Genomic DNA, 17,554 nt, shown 5'->3' on the forward strand with positions numbered 1-17,554 from the left:
GAAAACTACGAGTCAGTAATGACAACCTCCCCCTCCCTGATCTCTATGCTAGGATAACATTTCTGATTTTGCATTTAAGTATTATACAAGTTTTAGCTGTTTTTGAAGCAATGGGTCTATCCTATCTACATGGGGAATTAAAAATGCTATTTGAAGTAAAACTATCGACAATTTACTGTCAACTATAGGATAACTGTGAATGCTACAACAAAGCATAACAGAAGCACAATAGTGAGTATACAGGCTCAATATTGGCAGGTACAGTTTGAATATGACATGAGATATGAGCCTTTTATTTGTTAGAAAAAGGACAAAAGTTTCACAGCTTCACGTTATATTAAGTTTGAAATTTTGGGAAATACAGTATGTGTTCACTTGCTGTGAATTAGATAGAAACACTTAATATAAGGTTAACCAGGGCAGACAGCTTGGTTTGACTGAGGTAAATAATAGAGGGAAACAACTATATTTGTGTAAGTGTTTATATGTGAAGCTCAATATGTAACACAGTATATCTACTATGTATCTATACAGAGCATGACTCAGTTATCATCCTGCTCTAGGTTTTGTGATTCTTCAAACCAAACACAATCATCTTGCTGCTACACTCAGGATAATACCAGGGGGGGGGAGCTTGTTCTTATGGAATATTTGCACACAGGGAAATGAGCAGTAAAATGGCAAATTCACAGCAAATAAAAAAAATTCATAAAAGATATACGCAGGCTGTTATATGACTTAAACTAATAAAAATGATATAACGTATATGAGCATTTAAGCCTGTCGTCAACTCGTTAAAACCACAGACAATTTGTTTGCTTTTGTTCAACCGATCCAAAACTTGTAGGTCTAACAACTACTCGCTGAAAGAACCAAACAAGCCTGTCTTACTGAACAACCCAAATCAAACCAAAACTATTTCCAGTATCTAAGCTGCTAGTCTCGGGGTTGTTGTTGTGGTTTACAGTAGCAAAAAGGATTGTCAAAATGGGAACATGCAGATAGTAGAAGGCGAGGAGACTATACGTGAAATTTCGTAGCTAGTAGAACTCTTTTACCCACAATCTGCATCCGGCTTAGTTAGACTAAACCTATGCTAAGGTTTTGTAAACGGAGTATCTGTCCCCCTCTGCCACCAGTCTTTAGGTTAAGCTACAGGGCTGAAGAAAAACATCTAAATATATATTTATCAAGCAGACCAGATTATAGCAGTGGTGTTATGTTATGTAACTCTTGGCAAGAAAGCAAATTTCAAAAGTTTCAAACTTTTGCTTTAAACATGCTGCAGAAAGTGACTTCAACTATTGAGTGATCAAGATGAATCAAACTGGCACTGCCAGTGATGTGGCTTCTTGCACATTCCAGGTTTCTGAGTTACAGATGAACTGAATTGTAATCCTGCAGGTAAACTTAGACCGCTCTTTGCATTGTGCACCATGTTCACAGGTTTTCATTGAATGTGTTGACCGTGTTTTGGAAACGTGCCAGATGATTCTCCGCTTTGTGGCACTACCTCGCTGTGTCTTTGTGTCGGTAATAACCACTCCTTTTGAAACTGACTCGGTGTCAGAGGTTTGAGGCTCATGTGCTCATTCATGGTACAAGTTACATCAGCCAGCTCCAGTAGCGCCGCAACCCCCCAAGTCGCTGCGTCGGGGCGTGACCTGCAAGTGTCTTCCAGGATCCATGATCAAGCGTCACCCTGCTGACAGGTGTTCAAACCTGTACGTTTGTTTTAACCCTCAACTGGCAGCACCTATAGTTCCTGAGGAGTTACTGTGGCGGGTTTTGAACAAAATGTTCCGATGTGCAACGTTGACTTTAGGCGTACTCCTCAGCCTGTGCAGACAGCTGTGTCATGTCATATGTGGCAGTGGTGGGATTGTACTATGTTTTATACTTTTTAAGCTGCAGGTTGATGCCAAGCACCAGGACTTTAAGTTTTTCTCACATTTGTGCTATATCTTATTTCCCGTTTTCATTCCAATTCAATTACATTTCTTTGCAGTCTTTACTAAAACAGTATAAAACGCAGGGTATTTGTGCAAATCTTAAAAATCACCACAAAACACTACCAGTTGCATATTATAACAACTGGAAACACTTAAAAATCCATCTGTCAAAGACAGGGGCCCTATTAGGGGAAGAAATGACTGGATCTCTTCTTCCTGTTATGTAAGTAAGGTGCACAGGGAACAGACTGGGTGTGAGAGTGAACGTGCACAATCACTGTGTGGCAACCATGTATTTTTAGCATTGAGAGGGGACAGAAACTGGACTCACTGCTTAAACATACCTCAGCTCGAATATTCTCGACGGGCTGAATCTAGTCTTTGTTCCAAGTTGCCACTCTGAGGTCGTGGTTGCGTTGCTGCAGATGCTTATGACTCAAAATGCCCGAACATAACAAATTGGCAAAAGGAGAGAAAGTGAGGCTCAGTGTGCACGTGTCTGAAAAGCTCCCCAGAGAAGGCACAACAAGGGAAAAAACACTTGAGAGCTGAATGACATTGTCAAATCCATCAGATTGCACTTATAGGAAAAAAAGAGAGGAAGGCCTATAAATCAAACATCAGTAAATGTCAATTATTTACAAAAATGGAAAAGTATATAAGATTAACTGTGGTGATGCTTTGCAGTTTGCAGGGATCTGAGAATCACAACCGAGCCATGTGGCCTTGGCTGCCAAGTTTCTGGAGATCAAATCGAGTTAAAATTAACCCGGCAATTTTGTATAATATTTTCCAGATAAGCATGACAACAGTCTGAGCCTGCGATCCCAGTCATAACATATTTATTAGCCCTCAGTGAGCCCTGCAGGCCACACTCAGCATGCTACTGTCTGCTGTTACATAATGCCATGATGCATATTTTTTTACTTTGTTCATAGCCCCTGTTAATTACACATTATTAACCCCTTCAATAATAAACCATTGTAACTTATATCCATAAGATGCGAGCTTCTGGTTTGGCAGTGGAGGCTGTAAGTTACAAACTGGGAACAATAATAGTCTCCATTGTGTTTTTATCCTGAAGTAAACGCGAAAAAAGAAAGAGGCAGAGCAGAAAACACGCAAATTCGCAACAGCTTCTATGCAAAATGTAGCTTCAGTCCACGGGATGAGCTGGTGCGTTCAGTGGCTGAAGTTTAAAAGTCTATGAAACCAAGAGTAAAAGCGAATTCAGTTGTTGGTGTAAGAAAAGGAAAACAAAGGTTCGCGCTTCCAGTGACGCCCTGCAGGAAGCTCCACACACACACAAACACACGCTCACTCACACAGCTACTGTTGCTCTTTAACTTACATGCACACGTTTGATGAATAACACGAAAGCAAGTATACAGAAAAAACTATGAAAAGTCAGTAAAAACCCATGCACCAATAATCCCTCGTTTATTTGTGAACCCTCTGGCTGCAGCCGCTCCTTAGAAATAATCAGAATTTAAATGCGCGCTCCCGAGTCCATCAAGCATGGTGGCCAAATTAACGAGCGAGCCACATGCAGGGGGGGAGGGGGGATTTAAATCATAAGAGTAATAATAATATTTGGTTGCTACCCCTGCAAACAAAAGTAAAGGCTGGACGTGTAAATGTTGGGGGGGTCTTACCTACTGCTCCGGCGGACAGACAGCTGCGTGCAGCCTGGAGGAGGAGGAGGAGGAGGACTGGTGAAAACAGGAGTTGGAGACCCTTCCCATTTAACAAGCGAGGAGCCCGAGTGGAATTTTCCATCTGCCATGTGATGATGGCAACTCTCGGGGCGTCGTGTTACACCGCTCTGCTGGGGGGCTCCTTCACTCCTCTCTCCAGATCCCTCCCTCCCTCCCGTCTCCTTTCTTTTCCAGGTGAAAAGACCCGAGCCTCACTTATCCCCACTTGATCCTTCATCTCACACGGCTCCATTGTTGTCTCCAGATATGACAATCAACATGCATATTTATACTGGCTCAAGTGTGGAGCTTGCGCAACGGTTTAGTAAGATTACATGTCAGGTTTGTTTAATGAGTGTGGTGCGTTTACTGACGGACACGCTTTGTTTACATCTGGTGGGAAAGCAGCGCCGCACATTCCCCATTCACTAATTGTATTAAAGGGAAAGTGTATTTACTATGTATGGTGGGTATAATCGTCAATATAACAGTTGATATCAAAAAATGGCTCAACAATCCCCCAGATTTTCCAATGGTAGAAATATAAAAGAAAAAGGAAGTGGTCGTTCTTATAAGAGAAATGGCCTGATAATAAAACGTAAATTATGTATTTCTCTCTAAAAAAAAGGAAAAGGAAGTAAAAAAAATAAAAAATCCTGGATTCGATCCAGAATCAGCATCTTCACCTAAATTACAAAGGTTAGTCCCTTTCAAGGAGTTTGGTGGAAATCCGTTTCTTCGTTTGTGTCATTGTGTGAACAATTCAACAAACAAATAGACACAGATGAAAGCATGACTTCCCCTAGTGGAGGTAATTATAAAATAGATTTTAAAAAACAATTGTATAAATTGTATTGTTTCACTCCAGAAAAATGGAAGCTACGTTTGCATATTCACCATAATTCAATATATTTGTCCCTAGTCCAGATCTCATCCCTCCAACACGTTTAGTGGAAATTTGTTAAATGGTTTTCTAAAAATTCTGCAAACAAATAAAACCAACAAACAAACAGACGAGTAAACACTTGGGTGAAAACATAACATACATGGCAGAGATCATTATAATTATATTTTAAACAACATTTTAGCAGTTGCATATTATTACAACATAAAGAGGAAGCTACATGTTTACACTTCAATAATTTCAGAAAGCCATTGTTGGATACGATTATGTCAATAAATGAACGAAGGTGACATTCGATCTCTCTCTGTCTCTCTCTGAATGAGGGTAAACAAAGATCCTGTGACTGCTTCCTGTTCACTTTTCCAACCACTCATCCCTCATCAGTTGATTCTGATTGTAATAGATGACCATTATCACAAGCAAACTCAATGTAGAAGGACAGGGCAGCTGCTCGTGGAGGCAACCGTCACTGGTGCCAGGTATGAGTGATGTCACAGCGTGCAGGAACAAAGGACTCTCAAGGAGATGTCCCACTGCTCCCATAGGGTCTGTCCACTACTGCCAGAGAGAAATATTTAACTGCATTGATCGTATTTTTGATATTACACATAAACCGTGTGATGAGTTAAAAAGCTGCAATTTTCAAAGATGAATAAAGTACCTTACAGTGTATTACGTGACAGAATTTGACTGCTTTCTAATGGAGCTGCAATCAGTTGATCACGTGCTTAAATAATCCAATAGACATTCAAGTCGTGTTGGGGAAAAACATTTTTTTTAGTGCAGCTTCTATGGTTTAAAGATGGCTGCTTTGTTGCTGGTAAGACAGATGCACTCTGTCCTACTGTTTTTTGACATTTTATTTATCAGACAATTTATCAGCTACATTAAAAAGTAAAAGACACATTGATATTAAAAGAATCATTACTTGAAGGGAAAGATTATATGCAGATATAGGCCCGGTAATTTTCCTATATGGGAATATAATACTGATATGGGAAGTTTGTTTTTTACAGTATGACTTAACAATTTATTTCTGTAATCTGTACTAAGACTTGGCGATGATTGCTTTCGAAACTAGCAATCATCACCACAATAACCAATAACTAAATCCAAATTGGGTCTCTCATTTTCTCTTTTACCCATCAATCAAACAATGTGGGTGGTCCTTTCTTCGTCTGTTCAGTCGTCACTCCAGGGCTGCGTTTCCGTACTCACTAAAAGCTATTGGTCGAGTTGGTTTGAATGAAGCGTCATTCAGCCAATCACAGTCAAACGCAGCCATTTGTCCAACCCACCACGTCTGGATAGAGTAAACAGCTGAAGTTCGTTAAAAATACGTGACTGTCACTCACCTGCTGACATGTCACTCCAGCCACACGGTATGAAACTGTCATAAACCAGTTAGTTAACCAGTTAATTAACCTGTTAGTTATGTAGAAGCATATTTTATCACTTTGTCTTGTTGTGTGACATGTTAGCTAACATTTAGCTAGTGAACATAAAGTGAAATGAGCTTGTTAGCGAGTTAGCCAGCTTCCTCATTAACACAAGCCAAAGTAAGCTGACATAAGCTACATAGCATTACCAGAGCTAGATAACAGGTTTAAGTTTTATTAAGGGACCTCTTACAATTTATGTGTATAATGTGTCTTTTCTCTTAACCAATATTTGCTTGATAGATAGCACCGTTACTCGATTTTAACTGGTTATCCTGATAACTGGTGTTGTGTTTATGTGTTTATTTGTTTGCAGTAACAGATTTGACATGACATTCGCTGCTCTCAAAATTTGCTTCAAAAAGACATAACCCTGTAAATATTTATATTTGTTGCATTGTGCCATAAACTTTCATTTAACAAAATATGGACTTAAAGCAAGAATCAAATACATGAAGCAATGAAATAGGATTTGACATCTTCTTGATCATAGAAAAGCACAGTGTACTAACAGGCCACCCTTCATGGTGAGTTATATAATTTGATTCAAATAAATTCAATTACAATACATTTTGAACAATATAACATTATTTGAACACTCAATGCTTCTGTTTTAACCCCAGCCCATATGTATTAAGAGTATAATATTCTGTCAAGATTTGCACAGCTGTTAAGCGTTAATTCTCAGAAAAATTGCAGAACCACCTTGCCACTGTAAATATTTACTGTAATGGCACAAATTAAGCTTGAAATACTGTAAAGGCATTTATTCAAGTCTTTCCTGACATTGCATTCAAATATTCAGGTTTGCTTAACATGTGTGTAACCTCTGCTGTTCCAGATGTGCATTCAGCATATCTACCACAGGGGCTTACATCTGTTCCATATGCTACGGTTGTCTTTGAGTCGAGTCACTGTTACCTCTGTTGCTACAAGGGGGTGGGGGGCATCATCAAATGCCTGTTAAGGTTGAGAATAGCCAAACAATGTAAAGTCTCTGCCTACACAATTAATTTAACATGAAATACACAACCATGACATTCAAGACATTGATCCACAAGTGCCCACAACTTGCCTTACGCATTCCACATGTGGGTCATGTTTACCTCACACCTTTCAGACAAATCATTTGTTGATAACAGGTCGTCATGGTTATGTCTGAAAATAACACCACTTGCTCTACAATAGCTACTGAAAAACTAATTATTAACCAAACTGTTTCCCTGATGAGCGTTTGGGCTTTTTTCATTAACAGACGACTGAACCTCTGCCCGTCAACTGGAACGTCCACCACCACTTCCGTTCATATCGTGAATGCCAATTTAAAAAACAAAATAATGTGAGGATGTGTGGAAACTGAACATATCCAGTAAAAGCATATTTGCTTACTTTACACACAATAACTGCAGGTCATGGTATATCCAAGTGCTAAAAACAGGTCAACTGAGGTTACCTGAGCCGTTGGACCCACGCTGGTTTCGCTGGGAGTCGTTTTGGGTCGTTAGGGGTCGTTGAGGTTACCTCAGAGGCTGGATCCACCCTGCTGTTGGTTTCGTTGGGAGTTATTGTGGGTCGTTGACCCCCTGTGAGTCACATGTCTTAAGGTGTGAATTGCAGTGAAACTTCCTGGGGATGGCTGTCAAGACTGTTTTGTATGTGGCTGATAGTAGGATGATATGATCCTCCTCCTCTCTTCAGAGCTGATTCCTCTAGTTTGACAAAGATGGCTTCTTTCACTCCTCTTCCAAACCATCTGTCTTCCCTGGCCAAAATGTGGAGGTAACCTCAACAACTCCTAATGACCCTACAAGTAAAATACTCCCATCAGTCAGTTAGAACTGAAGAAGCCTCTTGGATGAGAGGTGAAACATCTTCAATAAACCAAGTCCATTTTTTGACCTGTGTTTAGCACTAGTATAACTCTACATGAGGTTCCACTTTGTTGATGTGGATGACTGATGTTTCCACATGACAAGTTACACGGATGGCAACTGAGTTTTTCATTACAATTTCTCTTTTCATCAATTTTAGTGAAATGCATTAGTTAAAACTATTTTTTGGGGGTAAAGGTTAGTTCTGCTTGTTTAGGAATGGAAATGGCTGCAGGCATCAACCTCAATCCGGGAGGATGAAGATAACCTTACACAGGTGAGCAGCATCAGAACTTAAAAAACCTAATAGTATTTATTTAGTCCGAGAAAAGTCTGAGAACTCAGACAAGTCCGTACTTGTCAATACAATGAATTGTAAGTGAATGCTGATGACTAGTATCTTGGAATGAAGGGTGTGGTGCTGCGGTGTACATTTTGAACTCAATACTCAGTTATTTGCATATGGTGGTGAAGAAATGATAGAGAAGCATGGCCTGCATTATTATCTGGCATGTTATGGATTGAGTCTGAAACTTGAGTCTCATGTCCCACCTTAACCCTCACACAATGGCTGCCTCACCCTTGAATACTCTGTTTGCAATACAGCGATTAGTGGAGCAATTCTTTTTGTGCCTTACAAAAACAAAACATCTCTGTATGTCGAGCATCAAAATAAAATACAGTTTTCTAATAGACTGAGACCACAAAGATAGAGTATACTCTATCTTTTTTTTAGAGTATACTCTATCTTTGAGTAGCACAAGTAGTAACTTGAATATAAAACACAAAGAAAGATAATTTTATATCCATACACTTTTAAACAAGTAGTTGAAACTTATTTTTCAACAATTGCAGGCTTTCTCCAAGCTTAAATATTTCATATGTAAAGATTCAGCTTTGTTTTTATTTTTTCAGCATTTAAAAAAAGTCTGTTGTTTTTATCTGACAACAGAAAAAAAAATAATCTTTTTTTCTTCCAGACTGACATATGGTGATTTAATACATGAATAACATATGAAAGCCTAATAGATTCTTACTTTTTATCTTACACTCTGTGTTCCCTCCTCCCTCAGTGTTCAGGGTGGAGAGAGGAAGCTTTTCACGTCTCTCATGCCAGCAGACATTAGCCTTTTCTAATAGACTGAGACCACAAAGATAGAGTATACTCTATCTTTTTTTTAGAGTATACTCTATCTTTGAGTAGCACAAGTAGTAACTTGAATATAAAACACAAAGAAAGATAATTTTATATCCATACACTTTTAAACAAGTAGTTGAAACTTATTTTTCAACAATTGCAGGCTTTCTCCAAGCTTAAATATTTCATATGTAAAGATTCAGCTTTGTTTTTATTTTTTCAGCATTTAAAAAAAGTCTGTTGTTTTTATCTGACAACAGAAAACAAAATAATCTTTTTTTCTTCCAGACTGACATATGGTGATTTAATACATGAATAACATATGAAAGCCTAATAGATTCTTACTTTTTATCTTACACTCTGTGTTCCCTCCTCCCTCAGTGTTCAGGGTGGAGAGAGGAAGCTTTTCACGTCTCTCATGCCAGCAGACATTAGCCTTTTCTAATAGACTGAGACCACAAAGATAGAGTATACTCTATCTTTGAGTAGCACAAGTAGTAACTTGAATATAAAACACAAAGAAAGATAGTTTTATATCCATACACTTTTAAACAAGTAGTTGAAACTTATTTTTCAACAATTGCAGGCTTTCTCCAAGCTTAAATATTTCATATGTAAAGATTCAGCTTTGTTTTTATTTTTTCAGCATTTAAAAAAAGTCTGTTGTTTTTATCTGACAACAGAAAACAAAATAATCTTTTTTCTTCCAGACTGACATATGGTGATTTAATACATGAATTACATATGAAAGCCTAATAGATTCTTACTTTTTATCTTACACTCTGTGTTCCCTCCTCCCTCAGTGTTCAGGGTGGAGAGAGGAAGCTTTTCACATCTCTCATGCCAGCAGACATTAGCCTGAGGAAACAATTACCTTTAGGACGTGAAATTCAATGGTAATCAAAGCACGGTTTAATTGCCATATATTTACCCATTATTTAGGCAGGTCATTGGGGAGAAGAAACCCATCCCATCATGCACTGGGTGAGAGATAAGGCACAGGTCAACAATCAGTCACAGTCACATAATATATACTGACATACAGTCACAGGCACATTCACACCTTCTTCTTTTCACCATTCACTTCACTTAATCGACATGTTTTTTACTGTCAGACTTTTTTTAGTTTGGTCCCAGTGTTTCTCTAATAATTAGAGTCTCGGGTGGTTGGGCCAGATAAAAAATACTAAGTTATTTTATTATGAAAAAACATTTTTCTGGATCATTATAAAACTGGTTGGACAAATTAGACCATGGCAGGCAGCCACAGTCTGGGTAATTGATGGGAAACACTAGTGGTCCCATGAAAACTATTCACGTCCCTTCAGTTTCTTAATTAACTCCACAAGGTCCCACTTAACCACCACCAGTGTCTGAAAATAACTGCTCTACCTTCATGTGGATTTTATTACTTAGTTGAAAAGACTTGTATAGCGTGTATGCTAGGAGTGGCGAATGTAGCCTCCTGCCTCACTCAGTGGGAAAGAGCAGGCTGCAGAGTTCTTCTAAGATCACTTCCTTCTTACTTCACATACAAGGATTTAGAACTTGTAGTCGTCAGCCCCAGCCGACACTAACTCAAGTGAAATAACAACAAAACAGAAACCGGAAAAGGAAGATACTTATTTCTCTCAGCAAGGGTCGTTGTTGACTGGACGGACACAGTCTCTGTTGTTTTAATAGGAAGAGAATGCTTCTTTCACTTGTTTACGTCTTAGCAGCACTTTTACTAGTAGAACCTAAAAGTTGTTTTATGCAGTTTTGATGTTGTTTTGTTACCCTGTGTTGGAATAATGATATTATTTGTGTGTGTGTGTGTTTGTGTGTGTGCGTCCGTTGGCGCGCATAGAAAATAAGTTAACAATGAATTAACAGATTTCCAACAAACTTGGTGAGAATATTATCTGGGATGGTATCTCCAGATGATTAACTTTTGTGGGTGTTTGTTCAAAGTTTAACAAGACCATGGTCAAAAAATCAAATTTTCCATGATATTGACTCAAATAATAGACAATCCAAATCTCCGAAAATGATTCCCTATCATATATATAGTGACGACATGAAGACGTTTCAATGAAGGCAAAAATTATGTCATGCATTGTTAAAAAATGGATTTATATATATATTTATATATAGCTATAAGCCAAAAGCTAATATTGAATAAAAAAAAGTATGATCATATTGTATGATCATATTGTAAGATTAGTTACATGATCTACAGCTTGTTTAGAATAACCAATCATCTGTCATCTTCTGGTATAAAAGACATCATGATAATGTCATTATGAAATGTCATTATTACCAACCAAAATGCTCATGTAGCATATACCAGGGTTGCCGTCTCTTCAGCAGCTCATGCTTTGATACTTGGTGACATGAGTTAAATCATGTTCTGAATCACAGCACGGATACTGAGTAAAGCATCTCACATGAGAGGCTCCTTCAGCTGACAGTGATTACACAATCCAACACCGACAGTAATCAGGTTTAGTTTCAATCCACAGGTACAGTAATTAGGTCTGGAGACCATTCAAGGTCACAAGTCAAAAATACTGACGGGTCATCTTTTCCTACCAATTATGTTTTACGTAATGACATCAGCTGACCATCTTTTGATGTCATCAGAGGTTCAGTATATTCAGTTCTTGTGAAGCAATAAATAAATATTGCAGACTATTATTACACGACAGCTGCTGAGGCAGGATCCGAGTCTGAGTCAGTCCGAGCATTTGCAGACTGAGATACTGAACATCTCGTCCGAACTGTGGCAATCCTGGTTCACAAAACCGGGCTGACCTATTTAACGGAAATAGAAAGTGCATTTCACTTGTGGGGTTGAAAAGAGGTGAGAGACTTGACGCTGTGTTTGACGCTGTGGCCTTACACAATATGTTGCGCAGTGTCATTGCTTTTATGATGAGCTATGAATAAGGGGAGAAATGCAGATATTCTGCAAATAAATTGGGTAGAAAAGCTGAGGTGAATAAGTTGAATTATAATTTTGAGTGTCTATTATATGATAATGACGTACTTTGGCATTTGTTTAGATGTTTCCAAATGAGAGAAATGTAATACTTACGCGAATCCTTGAAGCTCTACTAATCAATGTTTTTATATTAATACACACAACAATTGCTGTGAGAGATGTTGCTCCCTGATGATGTTAACGATGGAGAGTTCTGTGCAGGTTGACTTCAACATTTACAGAGAAGTCAAACATTTAGACATTTGGGTTTAAGATCAGAGCAATATGAGACTTCAACATTACCGCTCCCATTTTTAGATGAGCAACAGTAAAGGGACGGAGGGTTTAGGTGTTAAAAACAGTTTATAATGGTTTCATAACCCCTGCTTGCAATAACTGCCTCACACCTCTGACCCACTGACGTCATCTTTCATCCATCCAAGTGCTGCTCTATAGGTTTTATGTCCAGTCACTCACACAGCGAGTCCAAAGCCGTTAACCTTCCCTCCTGATGAAGTCCTGTTTTGTGTTGGCGGTGTGTTTTGGTTGATTGTTTTGCTGCATGGTGAAGTTTGGATTTATTTCTTTGTAAACTTGCAGACAAAATATTCATGTAGACTTCTGAATTAATTCTGCTGCTGCCGGTACATCATCAATACAAATTACTGAGAACTTTCCAGAAGTGGCCATGAAGGCCCCAACCACAACACAACCTCCTGCCTGCCTAACAGAGGAGTTTGTGTGCGCTCGATCACGAGCAGATCTTTTCTTTCCATAAAACTTTGTTCCAGAGTTTTTATGGCTCATGTCTGTAGTTCTTTTTGGAAATTCCACCCTGGCCCTCAGATTCTTTCTGCTGATGAGAGGTTTGCATGTTGTGGTCTGGCGTCTATATTTGTGCTCTTTAAACAGTGGATTGTGATACTTTCCCCTCTGCCCTGTGGAGGTTGACGGTGATGTTACTGGCAGTTGTTCTGGGGGTTTATCCACAGTCCTCACATTGTTTCTGACATCAACAGCTGCTGTTGTCATTGACCGACCTGCTCGATGTGTGTTGCTCAGTGCACCAGTCGTTTCTTTCCTTTTCAGCACACTCCAAATGGTTTTATTAAGTATTTTCTCTGTTTCAGAACGGCGTAGTCTATGGTTAAATATACAGTATTTCTACTTATATTTATTGGTGTATTACAAAATTATCTATAAAATGTTACTAATGATCAAAAGAAAGTTGTACGGATTGCAACATTTTTGCATTGTTAACAACAATTATACAGTTTGTCTTTGCACTGAAATAACCTGATGAACTAAAGGAAGTATGTGACTGACCTCACGTGCATGACTGTGCGTTTCTTTAAGAATCCTTGACTCTCAGAACTTTTAACCACTTGCAGTAAAGATAGTGGTATCAGTCAACTCACATTAGCTCTTTACCTAAATTACTATTTGACCAACAGGGTGGGAGAAGCAATGGCTTCCAGCCATGTGATTGTTTACTGCCTCTGCTTCTGATGATCACAGTTATGGATCTGAATTTATCCTTAGTTTCATATCTGATGGTAAAGGTGAGTCACCGTCAAAGAAGAGATGAGCATGTTTCAAATTTGGCAGTTCTCAGGTTCGGGTCCTGAAAATAACTGACAGCTGTGAGGATTTCAAATTTTAGTTTCTTTATGTGTCTAACCTTTTGATTCTCAGAATGTTCAATCTTGAAACTAGCTAGAAATGTGTGTGCGTCACAACGATGGTCAGTCCCACAGCTGTCTTGATAAGAGAGACAAGAGAGTTTGTTATGCTTCATTTGGTGCAGCCGAGATGGCAGGTGCATGACATTTTCTACTCAAGGCTAGGTTATGAGACAACATCAGACTGGCAGGATAGAGTTGTCTAGCAACCGGCAGAGTAGCGTAGGAGCATGACGGAGAGCTGCTTCTATGTCACTTCCTGGATTCGGTGACAAGAGGAGTGGGACTGCGGCTGGACCAATAAGGGAGATCCAAAGTGATTTGCGGTGACACCCCTCCAATATTTTATAACCAATCACATTAAATCTACTGTTATAATTATATCAAACCCCTTCTGTTCGGGGCCATTATTAACTTCCTACTGCTAACTTAATTAGCATAGGCTGTGATAATTGTCCATAGCTATGAAATAACTCTTCATTGTATCTTTAATAAAACACTTGATTGAACCAAACCCTTGGATCGGCTTCTCTCATATTTAAGGATAAACGAACACGCCTGACACTGCACAAGAGTAACTCCAAAGCACATGGATCAAGATGAGTCCATTGTCTGCTATATGCTGAGGAATGAGGTTAGTTAGCCAGTAGGCCACTGGAACTGAATGTTGGGAATCTTTACACCTAGAGACGATTTTGATGCAACTTGGTAGAAAGATGGGACATGGCAAGACTTAGCAATCAAGACAAATGGGTGGATCCAGGGTTTTTGTTCACTTTCTTTAATCTTGCGAGATGAATTTAAATGGACTGTTGGGCCTTGGCGGAGGTATACTGAGTGCCATACTAGTTTATATTTGTGCACAATATCTATTAGGGCTGAACATGGGTCATAGTTGGGGACAATGCAATGCTGGACAGTGTGTATTTGCAGCAGTTGTGCCACATTTCTCTGTAACCTTACCTGGATGTGTCCTTGTGGGTCAATGGACTGTCTGTGCTGTGTTCTGGGTCCCACAGGTCACCAACAACCAGGTTAGTTAATGTACGTTCACATTCTAGAGTAATGCAAATGTATCGTGCAGCAGTGAGTAAATGTAATCAACCCCCATCTGCCTTTTCTTTCTTTAATCCCTGTAAATTTGAACAGCGGCGTGCAACTGAACCCTCAGCAGCAACCCTGTTCACTCTGTTCAAATACTGTTGAACTCAACAGCTTGAACTTGAGCATAATACTGACAAACAGACATTACATAAACTTCAGACTGGAACATACCTTTAACTCCCATTGAGCAAACCAGTCAAACAAAAGAGCTCGTTATGCAACTGGCACAGAAATGCCAAAAAACTACTGGTGTTAAAATTATGACTGGACCAACTAAACTGTTCTGCATTTGAACTGTGACAAACAGGGACAAAGAGTGAAATGTTGCACAGGCATTCAAACCTCTAACTCTGGCAGCGCACTGCAAATTTTCAGAGAGGAGAACATGGTGTTATCACCCACTGTTTCCTGGATAGTATCCACATCTGTGTTTATCGCAGTTGGATGGACAAAGCGCAGAGAGGCAAATGCTCGGACCCGGTGAGCGTGTTTTTGTGAACTCCAACATCTGTCTGCCTGATTTCGTATAAAAGAAGTTCTCATCTGTAAGAGGCAAAGACCACAGACCCCGACAAGGACCCCTCACCACGAAGAAAGGGATGTTTATCCAGATGTTATTTTGACCATGAGAGAAATAACAGTCTAAGAATAGTCTCAAGTCCCTAACACACTAATAAAAGCAGGAATTTACCTCAGGACAAAATTAAGTTGAATCCTTTCAATAACAAAAGCTCTAAGCACTTTATTAGTCACAAGTGGATCCAGCGAGTAGCTCCATGTGAGAATTTGTTGTGCATAATTTAAATACATAACTCACTGTCCAGTTTACACTCTACATGTTGGCCTGTGTACTTTTGGTTAGTGAATAATGACTGAGTGAATATTTCCTCATAATGCAGGGTTGCAAAAAATTGTTACCTGCCTTTTTAGTCATGGCAGGAGTGTCTGCGACAATGTTGGTCTATGTTTGTTCAAGACTTAAACAATTAAACACTTCTTGGGGGGATCGAGCTGAAATCTTATACAGACCTTCATATTTCCCTGAGGATGATATCTTAATATCTTTGGTAATTCCGTAACTTTTCCTCTTGGGCCACCATCTGGGTCCAATTTTGTATGTGTCCAGTACTTTAGTTTATGAACACATTAGTGCAAAAGTAATTGCATTCCCATCAGGCACAGCTGTATGTTATGTTAAGTATCAGAAATTCTTGCTGAAACTTGCTGTAATTGCTATATTTTAATGTGCCAGCCGGAAGCGTGGATTCTTTCTCAAACATGATTCACATATCTTTAAAACATTCTTGAAGTTTTCTGTCTGTAGTGATTTAAGTGTTGAGGTGCGGTCACAAGGGTTGTGCAACACTGTACAGCAGATTTATGCGGGAATTTAAGGAAGAAAACGGAGAGGGAAAGCTTTGGTATATCCCTCCATGTAGGTCAGGTGGTCAGGTAAGTCTTTTAGATCTATGTTGTTTCAGTAACTTTGCTTTGAAATACACTTTCATCATTTTACTTTACAAAAACATTCCCTTTTTTCTTTTGTGCTTGATCCAAAAAAATGATTGATCATTCTTGCGTGGAAGAATACTTTCCCAGTGGGTTCAGTCTGATGCATGTACAATATGTAAATGATAGTCCTCCCTTGGTTCACATTTTGTCCAACTTAAATGGGACCAGCTCATGGGGCCAAGATCTTTTACCTACTGGAACTGCCCTGTAGTATAGAGGGGAAGAAAGGGAGATGTTTTAAAATTGGAAACAATGATGGAGCTTCCTGTTTTCACTTAGTGACTCATACCAGTCACGACTCATCTACCAACAATCAATGCAAGCATGCTAACACACACTGTCTATAACCGTTCCACCTCATCATCAGTGCAGGGAAAGAAATCCCTGCTATCAATGTTACAATCGCTGTTCCTTGTTCATGTATTTTTTCAATGATTTCCCTGATTTAAATAAAATAAATAATGCATCCTGTCAGTTGCACGCACATACCGAATACACTTACCTGTGAATGGTCATTTTATAAACGTTTTAGGTGTGTCACTGTCAGTATTATTGTACATTATTTCTGAGCTGAAACGCTCTCCTGGATAAAATTTGCTAAAATTTTGTAGATACATGGTCAATATTCTTGGGTTTGGGTTTTCTTTGTTGCTAAAGCAGCAGGCACTCCTCTTTGAGTTGACCCGAAATATCAAAGATAATAAAGTAACTGTGTTGCTGTCGCACATGAGCACGCACGTGCTGCACGACATGAAAGTGTAATTGTAGCTTCGTTATCAGTAATTATCATTTACGTCCCTCAGAGTGAAGACATGTCATTACCCTTTAACATTGTGAAAACCAAGGCGAAGAAACTGACAGGTTCCTTCTGTTCTCTAAGAAGTTGTACTGAAGCAAAAACGTGTTTGCAAACACTAGACACAGATCTCATATCTAAAAGGCCTTCTGTAATGTATTTTATGTATTTTCCAACTACTTTATTTTTTATTTATTAACTCAGGCTGAAGTAATTTCACTTATTAGACACATTTTATGTGATGTTTACTGCTTTATCCTAAAAAAGTACAACCTTTGAGGAAGTCAAACGTTATCTTGTGAGGTATATCATTAAAATCGATCCATTCATTTGTACACATTTGTTCAGCTCTGCATCAAAGTACTTCTCAAAAGTGTCCACTCAGCGTGCGTGGCGTTCTCCTTTGTGAATCCTCTGAGCCCTCCAGTGTACCCCTCATGCCAGGGCCACAACACAATACCGCAAGGCCTCAACATAATTTCCCAATTCTTCCG

General features: G+C 39.0%; 1 protein-coding gene across 1 annotated transcript in view; it reads right to left on the reverse strand.

Annotated features, from left to right (window-relative positions):
* slc38a4 (solute carrier family 38 member 4) overlaps positions 1–3,766 on the reverse strand; it is a 35,600-nt gene extending 31,834 nt beyond the window's left edge. The window contains exon 1 of the mRNA XM_061089166.1: positions 3,608–3,766. The gene's annotated coding sequence lies outside the window, so the exon portion shown is untranslated. The remainder of the gene's footprint in view (positions 1–3,607) is intronic.
* Positions 3,767–17,554: the final 13,788 nt, after the last annotated feature.

Source organism: Limanda limanda, chromosome 1 (genome assembly GCF_963576545.1).
Source record: "Limanda limanda chromosome 1, fLimLim1.1, whole genome shotgun sequence".
Lineage (NCBI taxonomy): Eukaryota > Metazoa > Chordata > Actinopteri > Pleuronectiformes > Pleuronectidae > Limanda > Limanda limanda.